Source organism: Taeniopygia guttata, chromosome 5 (assembly GCF_048771995.1).
Source record: "Taeniopygia guttata chromosome 5, bTaeGut7.mat, whole genome shotgun sequence".
Classification (NCBI taxonomy): Eukaryota; Metazoa; Chordata; class Aves; order Passeriformes; family Estrildidae; genus Taeniopygia; species Taeniopygia guttata.
Genome location: NC_133030.1, coordinates 58,752,164 through 58,765,391, shown reverse-complemented (window position 1 = coordinate 58,765,391; position 13,228 = coordinate 58,752,164). Strand labels below are relative to the sequence as shown.

General features: G+C 47.2%; 1 protein-coding gene across 14 annotated transcripts in view; it reads left to right on the top strand.

Annotated features, from left to right (window-relative positions):
• Positions 1-11,475, top strand: part of SYT16 (synaptotagmin 16) — a 127,224-nt gene extending 115,749 nt beyond the window's left edge. For all 14 annotated transcript variants that reach the window (XM_030275156.4, XM_041716337.2, XM_072930512.1 and 11 more), the window contains 3 exons: positions 635-757; positions 6,191-6,307; positions 6,391-11,475. The gene's annotated coding sequence lies outside the window, so the exon portion shown is untranslated. The remainder of the gene's footprint in view (positions 1-634; positions 758-6,190; positions 6,308-6,390) is intronic.
• The last annotated feature ends 1,753 nt before the right edge of the window (positions 11,476-13,228 follow it).

The window sequence follows — 13,228 nt, the reverse complement described above, 5'->3', positions numbered from 1 at the left end:
AGAGCGGGAGATGTTCTTACTACAGCGTGCCAAATGCTTCACCCGGAAGGCAAATGGAAAACGTTCGACAGGCAAACTCTGAAATGTGCACCCTGTTAGAGAGAAATGGGAATCTGACTGTCCCCAGACCTGTACTGTTCTGCAGGCAGTGTGAGAGTGTAGGATAGAAAATTAATGCTGCTACTCAAAATAATGGCATGATTTTAATAGCAGCCCTTTAACTTTCCTCTGAGGTTGACAAGAATTAATGGAGAAAATAATGTGCCATTTTAAGAGGTGATTGGGGCAGAATTAATGTTCTAGCTCCAGAAACATCCGGATATTTAGAGGAGCAAGCTGTATTTTTGCATCATTTGCTCTGAGAGGATTATAGTTACACCACTGAGAGCCTGAATTTTTTTTTTTTTTTTCCTTAATGTTTTATCTACTTTCCTGATGTGTGAAAGGGACTCCAGGAAGCAAGGTCAAAGTTAGAGAATTGGGTGTAACATCAGAACTCTTATTTATCCCTGTTACTAAGCCCTGTAGGGATGCTGAAATAGCACTTTCTCCTCTTGTGGTCCAGCTGCTCGCTGTGTTTGTCCTGACTTTGCCACCTGAGCCATGTGTGTTTCTCCTTGATCCACCACGGCAGGTGACCGTTCAGCAGTGCCGTGCTGCCAGAAATGCTCGCTGAGCCCGTGCGAGGGGGAAATCTTACCAGAACTGCTGAGATTACCCCAGAAAGACCCTTTGCAGACTGACTCCGCATCCTCAGGTAACTAACAAGTTTGCAAACTTCAGCTGGTTGGGCCGAGTGAGGGAATTTACTGGGATTAATGTGGAAAGGGAGTGAACCTGGAATTATTTTGTTATTCTGTTGGGGAAAGCAGTGGGACTCTAAGGAGGGAGACAGGAATAGTCACTCAGCCATTAAGTCTCATGCCTTCATGCCCTCACGAGAGCTATTCAGACGCTTGTGCCTTGTATACAAGTGTGTGCCCAGGGAGAATCTGCAATTAGGGAGATCTGCAGAGCAATCAGCAAGCTAAAAGGCGGTTTTCAAGTGCAAAGGCAGCAGACGAGAGTGCGGCTGGGGGTCCCCACCTCGCCGTGAGTCAATGAAGGGGGGCTTGCTCTGGCTGATAAGGCTCGATATGCTAGGAGGGCTGCCATCGATTGGCAGCCGCGTGAAATCCTGGGGCTGGCATGTGTTTTCGATCCACATGTTCATCTGCCTGTGGTCTGGTAGCTTCGTATTATCAGTGAGGATCCCACAGTGGGACCAGCTGCTTATGCTGCCCTAGGAAAGGAGAAAAGCAGCAGTAGAGCATGTGAAACCAGGCGCACGTTTCAGCCGAGCACCCCCTAATTGCGAGCGCTCGGAAGGTTGGAGAGGGGGAGTTTGTCACCGCGGGTTGACAGCAGTCGCAAGGACACGACGATACGACCTGCCATGTCAAAGTCACGTCTCCCGCTGATAATAAAGGCCAGTTTCTGTGTGCTCAGGAGCCTCGGGTTTTGTGCTTGAGCACGCAAGAGATGCTCAGCGGAGCTCTCCGTGTCGGGCAGCTGTAGCTCGCATATTGATCCCGCTCCTTCAGGCGGCGATAGGATCCTGCGGGGCAGCGGCACATTGGAGTCACCGCCTCGGTGCGCAGCTCGGCGGGGCTGGCTCCGTGCTCACCCCCTGCAGATGTCTGCAGCAACAACCCCCGAGTATCGATTCGGACGAGCCCTTTTCTCTGCAGCGCTGAGCAGGCAGGGAAGGTTTTATTTTTCCCGAGGAAAGGTGGGGAGGTGCGGGAGCAGGCAGGTGAGGGGATGCTCCCAAGGGCTCACGCACAAGTTCTGTGACGAGGCTTGCAGATGTCTCTCTGTGGTTTGTGATGCAAAAGCACAAGCTCAGGTGTTGTTGTTTGTTTGTTTTTTTTTTTTTTTTTTTTTTTTTCCCCAATCATTTTTTAAACCCCGACTTAGCTCCTGTCTCGGCTAGGCTGTGGAAATCGCCCGGCATTAATTCATGCCGAGGAGGGGCTGCTGTCACTGGGGCGATGCAGGAGCGCAGGTGAAGTGACTTTGCTGCAATTTGCAGTTCAAATGGGAAGTTGCCACGATATAAATCTATTTCCAATCCAATTTAGATAAGACACCCCTCTGTCCAAACACGCCTTATAACTCCGCGAGTACCACGCCACAGAGCACCATAATTATCCCTGGAGGAATAAACAGGAACGGACACACTTTGCTCTGTTGAAAGTGCAATTAAAGCCCTTGTGAAGCAGACTCTGAGACAGCGGCGCCTTATTCCCTCACTGCCGCGCGTGGGATTTATACCCCGAGCTTCCATTAGCGCTAATGGCAGCTCCAGCCGCCGTGCCCCGATGCTCTGCGGGTTCCGAGCAGGCACCGGCGGGGTGTGAGCAGTGGGCAGAGGGGCTGCCGAGCCCCCCGGCACCTCGCAGCGAGCCCCCGGGGAACAGCGCAGGGCGGGCGGCCGAGCGCTGCCGGGATGCTGGATGCGCTTTCCCGACCATCATCCAGCCTGGAAGGACGAACCTCAGGCTCAGGACTCAGCGCTGGTGCTGTTTGGTCCCCGTGGGGAGATTTGGCCCCGTGCCTTGGCTTGTGGTGGAGCGCTGGAAAAAGCGTAATGTGATTAAGATGTATCTGTCTCAGAGCTTGAGCGAGGCAGAGGCAGTGACTCACAGCACCTTGCTGGAGCTGTCAAAACACTTGGCTGGCGAGAATAGCCTTCCACACAAAAAGCACTGATTCGATGTGTTTATATTTAAACAAAACACGAAGGGGCTGATTCACTGCGGCATTACTACAGCCTTGGGTGGCTGTAACCCCAGCCAAGCAGCTCCCAGCCATGGAGTGCTGACTTCCAATAAGGGTTAGAGAAAGGTTTGGTCCTCTCCTGCATGGAGAGGGGTCCCTCGAGGGCTGTAGCATCGCTGCTGGTGTTGAGGGCACAGTGCAAGGTCACGGTTCATGCTCTCGCTCCCCTGAACCTGCAGACAGATGTGTGGGCACCAGCAGCAGCCACAAAAGATGATGGTGATGAAATGAGCAGTGGTGGGATGGCCGCTGCACTGACCACAAAAACAGACCCTGAACTTCTCTTGAGCAGCCTTGGGATGGGATTTGAGTGCTTCCAGCTCACTGTCTCACCCTGCAGGTGTGCAGGCAGCACCCCTTCCCTCCCGGGGAGCTGAGCCTGGGGACAGCTCCCTGGGAGCTGCTGAGCTGGGGAAGTGGGTGCTCCACTCTGCAGCTCTGCCGATCTGGAGCTGCTGGGATTTGCTGACAGATGGTGTGGTGTCGAGCGGCTTGGGGCTACTTTGCTCTTCAAGCAGTCTTTCATTCAAAACTGATAACATATTTCAAGCCAAACTTACAGCCTAGAGATGCTCTTGGTGTTTGCTTGCTCGTTGTTTCCCTTCCTTGCTCCAAAACTAAGTTATGGGTGTTGGGGTGAGAAGGTCATGACAACTTTGCTGCTTTAGAAATTGAAATTCAGCCAACCAGGGGTATGTTCCAGGCTGGTGCTGAACCTAACCCCAGAAAGGAGATGCCAGCTGGGTGCTCAGTGAACCCACTGCCAGGATGATCATGTGTGTCCCTCAGCAAAATACAATTTTTCTGTCTGCTCCTGCCAGCCAGCACCAGCTTCCAGCCTGTGTAGCCCAGAGCCTTCCTTCCCTCCCAGCCACAGGCTGCCAGTGCTCCTTCCCTTGTCCCAGCTCCCTGATGTCTCCTGCACCACCTGTGCTCAGGGGATGCTGAATTTCACAGTCACCCTCCATCTCTGGGGCAGGGAGTGGAATTCCCATGGCCTGGAGCAGCAAGGGAGAGTTTTGCATGGAGCTGGGGGAGCTACAGAACTGAGCTGAGATGCTCTGAGTGCTGTGGTTGTCTGTGTTGTCCCTGCACTAAAGATTATTTTCTGCTTCCACAGCACACAGGCAGTGATAGGGTTGTGCTTCCAGCCTTTTCCATGAAAAACACTAGGAAGTGTGTTTTAGCATGTAGAGGTTTGGTTTGGAGGAAGGTACCTACCTGTGTGCTGGTTTTGGCTCCTTTCCCAGCCCTGACAGCCTGGGTGGCTATGGGAATGCCACTTCACCTGTCTGTGTACCTTTGTCTTCCTCAGAGCAGTGTGAGGAGAACTGTAATGTTCTCCCATCCCATGGCACTGGGAGATAAATGCATTTGTTGTTGTGCTCAGATAACACAGCACAGTGGGATTTCCACCTGGGAGAACACAATATCTGAGTAATTAAATATCCAGGCTGCCCAGGCTCTGGTGTAACTCAAATATTGGAATGAAACCTGCAAGCAGAGGAGATTGCTGCACATGAATTTAAACCTGTGATTTAAACTCAATGCCAGTGGAGTGGTGAAGACCACAGCCTTGCCCTTGTCCTTGAGAGCTGAGGTGGGTGCTGGGAGCATCTCTGATGTGTGTGGTGGTCCAGGGCAACTAGAACCCTGACAACCTTGGCACTGTAAGAGCAATAGTCCCTCTCCTGGAGAAATGCTGCTCTGAAGTGCAATCCATGTCCTGATGAGTCCCAGAGCAGGGCTGAGGGGTCTTGGCTTCAAATGGGGTGTCATCCCTTTAATGAAGGATTCTGCAGATCTGTACAGAAAACAGTCAGTTTTCTGTGCAGATCTGCAGAATCCTTCATGATAAACCTCCATCCTCACAGGCTTAAAATTCAGTGAGGAAATGCAAGAATCCTCTCATAGAAGGGATTTTTTCTTCAGCCCTTTCTTGAGGGTTTTTGATGTAGAAGAAGGAAGGGAGAACACATTGCTCCTTTCTGCTAGTGAAGAAAAGATGCTGTCAGTCCCTGGAATGGTTGTGTGGGTATCTCATCACCCCCAGCAGCAAATAAGGCTCAAGGAGCCCCTCATGCCCCATGGAAGGATCCTTCCAGCAACATGAAGTCTGTGTGAAGTCTGTGTTCTGGCTGTGCAGTACATTATTGCTTTTCTACTGTGTCAGGGAACCAAATCCTTTATTTCTCCAGAAAATCTAACTTTCAAATGCTCCCATAAGGAGATCCCAATTTGGGGAAGAAAATAGTTTCTATAGGACCTGACTTTGAGTTATTCTGTGCAGTGTCTCTGTATACTTTCTTCCCCTGGATTGCCTTTAGACATCAGTATAATAAAGCTTTGGTGGTGTTTTTTTTTTTTTGTTGTTGTTTGTTTGTTTGTTTGTTTGTTTTAAGTACATTGAAAAGCAAATAACAGAAATTTCTTATAAAAGGGATGGTCTGGAAGGAGGTTGTGGCTCCTTGTGTTTTCTGGTGAATAGCCAAGCAAAGCCCAGTCCTGGCTCTCACAGGGACCCAGTGCTCACCAGGCTGAGTACCGTGGAATTATGGACCACTTAAGGTGCCAAATTAGCACCATGTCACCTTTCCAGGGAGATGAGCAAGCTCAGATCAGGCAGCCAGGCCTGGCTGCAAGTGCCCAGAGTGCCCTGGTCCTCTGCAGGGCTCAGCTCTGGAGGAACAGATGTCCCCATGGCTCTTGTCACAGGACAAAACCCCAATAATTCCTTTTCTTATCCTAAATGTTGAACCTCCATCCTCTGTGCCCTGAAAAACAAGCCGCCCAGAGAACAAACCAGCTCCATCACCCTCCCTTTGAACTGGGGCTCTTCTGAGACAACACTACCATCTAGTGAATGCTCTCTGCATTGGTTTTCCAGGGAATCCACGGAGCTCCGGGCATGATGAGTGGAAATCAAAACCCAATCCTCGGCCTGCACACCCCACAGCAGGGCACAGGGTCCTGCACACAGGTGGCCCCATCCTGGTCCCTCCTGCAGTGCACGGTGACATTCCCACCGAGGGCATCTCCTGCCTGCTCTGTGAGGCTGTGGCTGGCCCCAACACCCCACTCAGCTGTAGGACCAGGAGATCTGCCTGTGCCCAGTGCTGTGGTGGTCACTCCAGGGAGGGCAGAGGGGCTGGCTGTGCTGGCAAGCCTCAGGGTGGCTGTTTCAGAGACAGCTTCACATTTGCCAGCCTCTCAACTGTTCTGCCAGCAGATTGAGGGCTGCAGGCTGAGGCTGAGTGTTGTCCTGGCTGCACTCCCCCTCTGGATCCCTCCTTGCCCTGCACACCCCAGACTGCGATGCTGCAGCCACCCTGGCCAATACTGACTTTCTTTTTCCTCTTTTGTGCAGAGCTGATCTGATCGGGGCCTACCAAAGACATTAACGACGTCGAAAGTAGCTTACTTTAAGAGAAAATATGCAGAAGAAGAACATTTACATCAGGATTACCATGAGTATTGTCCAAAAGTGAGTATCTCTCTCGCTCCAGGACCCCTCCCTCTCCCTAATTTCATTCCTTGATGCTAAAGACCCATCAATTTACTCCCCAGCACCTGATACTACCGGAGGACCGGACTTGTATCCTAAAACTGTCTCTCCAGAAACTCCGCTTCCTGGACGACCCCGAGGCCTATCTCCGTAGGTCTGTATTAATTAACAATCTGTTGAGGAAGATTCACCTAGAGACAGAGAGGGAGAGCTATGAATACTTTAAGGAGGCTCCGTGCTATAGGACTGCCTACTCTGATGCACGAAAACGGCTGAAGCTGATGGTGCAGGAGTGCTGTTCCCAGTCGCTCTATTATGAAGAGCTGCACTCGTATCGCATCGTGCCTTACTCTGCAGAGAACGCCGTCTACGGGATGGGCTACACGGGCAGCCACCTGGAGCAAAATTCTCAGTTGCTTATTTATAAAATGAATTAAAAGTAGCTGTTAGACCCACTGATGTTTGTTTCTGAATGCTTGGACTGCTTGTTGAGGTGTTGAGATGAGGCACTAATTGCAGATGTGTTTGCAATGGAGGCGGAGGCGCAGGGAGCTGAGTGGAAGGTGCTTTGGAAAATGCTCTGCAGCCCCCACTGTTAACCCCCGGTGTGAAGCACCTTGCTGTACACACAGAGAGGTGCAATACAGAGGTCCTAAACCTGCAGAGACTGCGTGCAAGGCCGTTTGTAGAAACAAAGCTGCACTTAAAGTTACCTGTGTGTAGATACGGATGCTCCAAATCCTTTTTGCAGTTAAATTACGCCAGCCCCGGTGCAAGGGGAGCCCCCGAAGCAGTGGAGTAGTCTAACAGTGAGGAGTAAAACACAAGTTATCTGCTGTAAAAGTATAGACAGAAAGTTTCTTCGAGACTTGCTTTGACCATGAAGGAGTCAGTGCCAAAGGAATCAGTCTTTAGCTTAGGATTTTCGGAGACTGAACTCGCTTGCTACTTACAGACACTCTATACTGAGATTTGCAAGGGTTTGTGGGTTGGTTTTTTAAAAAAATTAATTGCATTCACTTTTTACTTATATTATCTCTTAGCTGGTATCTACTTTGCTATTTTAATACAAACCAGAATGACTCACAGGAAAGATTGTTTCTTCAGCCCATCATCAGTGTTCCCTTAACTTCATTTGCCTCTTTCCCTAGCTGTTTCCCTGAATACTTCTTTGCATGCTAATTTGCTGTTTGGCCTGAGGTTCACACTGGTGCTAGGGAATAGACAGCAATTTCTTTTTATGTGGACTATAAAAGGCAGAAAAACAATGATAACTCTCATGGATAGAGAATGAATGTATCTGACAGATGATGGTAAGACCTCAGAGGCTCTCCTGATGAAACGGCTCAGCATTAATAATAATGTTTCAGGTTAAGTAAAATGTCTAATTTCAATCTGGGTATTAACTTTAAAATATGTAAATATATATATTTCACAAGCTATGGCATGTGGGATGTTCAGCAAACGGAATGACTACAAGTGGAAAGTTTCATAGCTGCCAAAGCTACGTCACGAAAATACCAAAGAGTAACATTAGGGAAAAGATGATGCTCCAGCAATGGGGTCAGAAGCAGAGATTGCACTATAATTTGGAGGAATGTGATTAACAAGCCTGTAAATTAGCTGTTAGGGACCTGCATCCCAGAACTGCTGAACAAACACACGAGATGGTTCAAAGCCTGTCAAAGTCCTGCAGGTCTGTTGGCTTTGCCTCGCTGGCTATCACCACTTTAAAGCTTTAAAACAAAGTAAATAATAGCGCACACTCGGCTGGAGGCAGATATATATATATACATATATACATAGATATACATATATATCTAAGAACCTAATTTTTTATTTGTTTTGAAAGGCTTTGCTCTTGCAGATGTGGCTGATGCTATTTCTGAAGCATTCTATAGTGTGAACAAATACTGTGGCTTGCCAGGAATGTGCTTTTTGTGTCAGATTCCTCGTCACCCTGCTCAGAGCGCCCTGGTCGTGTGCCTCTCACATATCGTCACAGCTCCCAGGCACATGTTAGTGCAGGAGAAAAGACAGAAAAGCAAAAGCAAAAAGGTGTGAAGAACAAAGTTAACTCTGGTGTCAGTAGTTAGAAGACAGTAGAGGTTTAGGAGACAGAAGGAAGCAGTAAAACCCAGATTTTTTTTAATTTAAAAAAATTAATGTCAGCAGTGTAATTCAAAACAAGGATAACCTGCAAACTGGAGAATATAAACATCTCAGATACTGTGGGAAGGCTGAAAAAACAGGGCAGTGCTGTTTGGGAGGTGCTGTTAGTCATGATGACTGTTCAGATCTCTGTTTTTGCTTTGAGACAAGTCATATTTACTTATCTCTTAGAAAAGGGTGTCTTTCAATCCTTAGCCAGTGCAGTTCAGCCTCAGAGCTCCCTGGCTGTGCATGGTTTGATTCCTGCTGTCCCTGGGCTTGCACCAGCCCAAAACCATGCAGCTGGTCCAGCTGCATGATTTGAGAAATGGTTTCAGTGTAGTTTGACAAATTTCCAGTGGAAAAGGGGCTGGTAGAGGCCAGGCTGCTGAGCAGGTCTGCAGGACAGCCCAGTGTGAGCAGTAAGAGCTGGCAGAGAAGCCCATTTGGTGTTGTCAGAGGTGCCATTATCCCTCAGGAGCCCTCTGGCCTCTGCGGGAACGCCCTGAGCCACCCCAGGGCTGGGGGAATGGTAAAGGAAAATTGCTCCTGTCTTCTGATTTTTCAAACCATGTAATTTTCCACTCTGAAGTGGTTTGATTTATGCTTTTTTTTCCCCTCTTCGTGTCGGTTTTCATCTGATTTCATAACGATCTAGCATGTACAGGAAATGCTTAAATGCTTCTTTTCTCTCGCTGACTGACTTTTTATATTCATAGGATGGTTCTGGCTTGAATAAACAAATCTTTTAACTTAAAATTAGAAATGTTTCAGTGAAATGAAAAAGCTCAGTAGGATCAAAGTCTTTAACATCACCTGAACAAAAAACATTGGCCCTGTCAGATTCACCTTTGAAGAGGTTCTTTGACTGCTGAAAGAGGAAGATACTTTCTTGCCTGTTGAAAGCTTCTCTGTGAAGGAATTGTGATAACTGAACAGATATAACAGACAAAAATCTGCATCAGGTCACAAAACTCCTTGGGCTACCTAGGAAAGAGGATGATAATTTAGTAATTTAGTTTTTCTCATGAGCTGTTTTCTTGAAGAAAACACATTGTCTCTTTTTTTAAATTTTCACTTGCTCCAGGAGTTGTTAAAATGGATTATTTCTTTCTAGAGAACAAATTGAGTTTTTTATGGTTGACTTTTTGATATGGAATTGAATCAAAGGTTCACTATTCTATGTGCTTTAAGTCTGCTTCGGTTTTTACTGCTTCTGCTTTGCCCAGCATTGGTGCTGCTGAAAAGTGGGTCTGAAAATTTTGATTTGAGTGCTTAAAAATAGTTTATGGGGTGATAAAGAAGTACAAATGTGCAATAACATTGCAAGTGACTCCCGAAATATTTGACACCTTTTGAATTATATACTTATATTGATTTTAGCATTTAGTTGCCAAGCTACTGGGTACCAGCATTTTAATACAGCTACATACAGTGATTTTTCTTTTTTGGGTTTGTAGCTACAGTTCAGCTCTTCTGGCTTCTGATGTGAGAATCTGTCTGTAGGTGGTCAACTTTCACTGAGATAGATTTTTATATATATATATGTTCTATTATGACTGCATTAGGAACTCCTACATATGGTCTATGTTTGCACTGGATGTAAAGAAAGTCCTTGCTTCCCTTTGACTCAGTTGCCTTGGAGATAGAATATTCATCAGAGGGAATATAGATGAGCTGGGTAACCAGGACAGACTTGGTGAGGAGAGCTGATCATTTTGAAAATGACTGGCTTAGGACAATTCATTTTCACCTGGGAACAGCAGCACACTTGGCTGTAATTAGTGTTTCCATGAGTTGAGTTTTCTTTGTGCTGCTTTTCTGACTGGACATGCTGGTGAAGGGTGCACGGGGCACCTTTGTGGGGGCCACAGTGTGAGTGGGGATGGGGTCTGGTGCAGAACCCCAACACTGAGTTGGAGCAACCTGCTCTAGTGTAGGTGTGTCCCCACCCATGGCAGGAGGGTTGGAACGAGACGGTCTTCAAGGTCTCTTCCAACTCAAACCATTCCATGATTCCATGATTCTGTGACATTAGGGCCCTGATCCTGTAAATGCTTGGGTTATCACCCCATTTCCTCACTCAGACCCTGTCACTGGAGCCCGAGAGGCTCCTCGTGTGCTTGATGCTCAGCATGTGCATGAGCTTGAGGCTGGGGCTGCAGATCCCCCTCAGTCGCCGCCTCATCGGTGATGGTGAGCCCCAGGCTGCCACTTCAGCTCTTCAATACATCTCTCTTGCACTGTAAATTGAACTTCTGTTTTCCAATGAATGTGTGGAGTATATGGACTATTGTGCCTTAAAGTCCCATCCTCGTACGAGCCTCTGTAAATGTCCTGTAAATCCGCAAACCGTCTATCGCTGGTATCTCTGTGCACTCCCTACAGATCTGATTTGGTACTTGGCAGGACCTTGGGAAACCCAACCCTGACCTCAGTTTGCCATGGACATGAGAGGGGATTTGCCAATTCCCTCTTTTCCTTTTTCAGATTGCTTTCCTCTCCGACATTCATGAAATTCTGTTTGTCTGGTTCCTGCCATAGTTGGGCTCTGGGCCACCTGCAGTGCCAGGAGCTCCTCGCAGGAACTCTGAAAGTTGTAAAAAAGTTGTCTCCAGATTTTAAAGATCACCTGTAGAACACTCCCAGGAGGGAATCACAGCTGCATATGACAACTGTGGCAGGTGTTGTCAAGTATATCATCATATATTTGACATGATTGACAAAGCAGAGAAGGGAACACCTATTTCTATTGAAATGCATGAGCCTGCATTATGTTAAATACATGGTGATTATACACCAAATAATTGGAATAATACCTACTGGTTCTGTAACAAAAAAAAAAAAAAGGCTTTTAATGTTTAAAATTACCTGGGACCTGACTGAAGGTTTTTATGAAATTGTTTTCTAAAGTGAATAGTAGAAAAAATGTATATGTATTTTAAATATACGTATGATGTGCATGTTATTAATAAAGATCTATTTCTATTGAACCAGATGGTTGTTGATTGTATGTTGTTTGATTTACAAGATAACATGTAATGTTTCTAAAGAAAAGTTTCTAACTCCACCAATCCCCTAAAAAACTTATAACCACAGATTATTTGAAGGACTTGGATCAGAGAGCGAACCTGGGGTAACTCCTCTGTCATTCACTTGTTCCATTCCCTGATCCCATTGTTTGCATCCCAACTTGCCTCTGGACTTGCAAGACCCTTCTTCTTTTCCTTGTTTATGTATTTTATTTCCAAATCTGTAAGTAACCATTTTCCTAATGATGTTCTGCAGGGCATGTTCCAGATGCTGCCAAAGGGTCAAAGTTAATATAGTTAGCTTTTAGAGCTTTTCAGAAAAATGGGATTTTTTTACTAAAAAACCTGATTATGACAGAAAGATCACCATCTTCCTTACCCTCAGGAATTTTCTTTAGGATTCTTTTCTTGAAGAAGCTGAAGTGAAACACTGAACATGTTGAAGAGATACTGAAAAGGAAAAATATTTACAAAAGATCACAAGGAAATATCTCCCAGGGCCAAGTGTTTCACCTCCCATGTGCAGCCAGGACCTGGGTACCACCTGGGCTGCAGGTCCAAGTTTTGTAAAGACTGAACATCCCAACCAAGTGCCAAAGGGTCACAGCAGCAGATCAGTCACCTCCTCTGAAGCTGTTGCATCAGGAGCCAGCATCTGGATGTTTCAACCCGAGTACAGCTCTGAAACCACTGACCCTGGGAGATATTTCCTTATCAGACACAGTCCTTTACCTGTCTCTGAACACTCTTCTTTTTAACAAAAAAGCAATACCTAGACCTTGGCCTGGGGATGTGCATGACCTAGAGGAATGGGCTTGCTGCATGTCTGCAGTTTTAACCTGCCTTTTTTTTTCCCCCATATTTTGTGTGAATGACCAAGTGTCTCTGGCATAGAGAAACATATTCAAATGCCCAAAATTCCTCCTGGATGCAGGCACAGAGTTTGTGGTGATTGGGAGTGGGGCTGTGGCTGAGCCTGATCCCCAGTGGGCCCAGCTGTGAGAAGCAGGTGAGCAGCACTGACAGCAATGAGCCATGGAGTGCCCAGGGGCACTGAGCATCACCAAAGGGAACAGAGGGCACACAGGTGCACTGCATCAACATGGGGTATAAAAGGCTGGGCTAAACAACAAGAAAGAGCAGGTGCTTGCAGCCTTCTGAAGTGCTGTGGTGTAACTCTGTATGGGTTGAAGCTTTCTGAAATTATATGATGATTCTCTGTGTATTGTGGCCATCTCAGCTGTGACATGTGCTGTGAGACCTGGATCCTTGCTGGGAGCTGCCACCTCTGAGGATTCAGCACACAGGTAAGATATGCTGAGGCTTCCTTGGCCCAGTTGTGGGGAGAACTGCCTTAGTGTGGAAACAAAAGGCACTGGAGCAGCTTCCCACCTCCCAGAGCAGAGGCACTGGGTTGTCCAACGCAGGCAAACACTTTCCCACTATGGATCTTTTCAAGGTCATCTGGATCATCCTGCCACAAAGCAAATTCAGCTGCAGATTTAAGGTGGGCTCCTCTATGCCAATTCCTCTGCTGTTTAAGGAGGTGATGAAAATACCATGGCCAGACCATTGTGGGTTTGTTCTGCACTCAGCTATATTTTCTTTTCAGCTCTTTACAGCCACTTTGAATTGAAGTAGCTGCTGGACTGCCCTACCTTGGCACTGCCAGCCCAGATCCATGAAGCAGCTGGCACAGGACCCAGGGAAGCCAGCT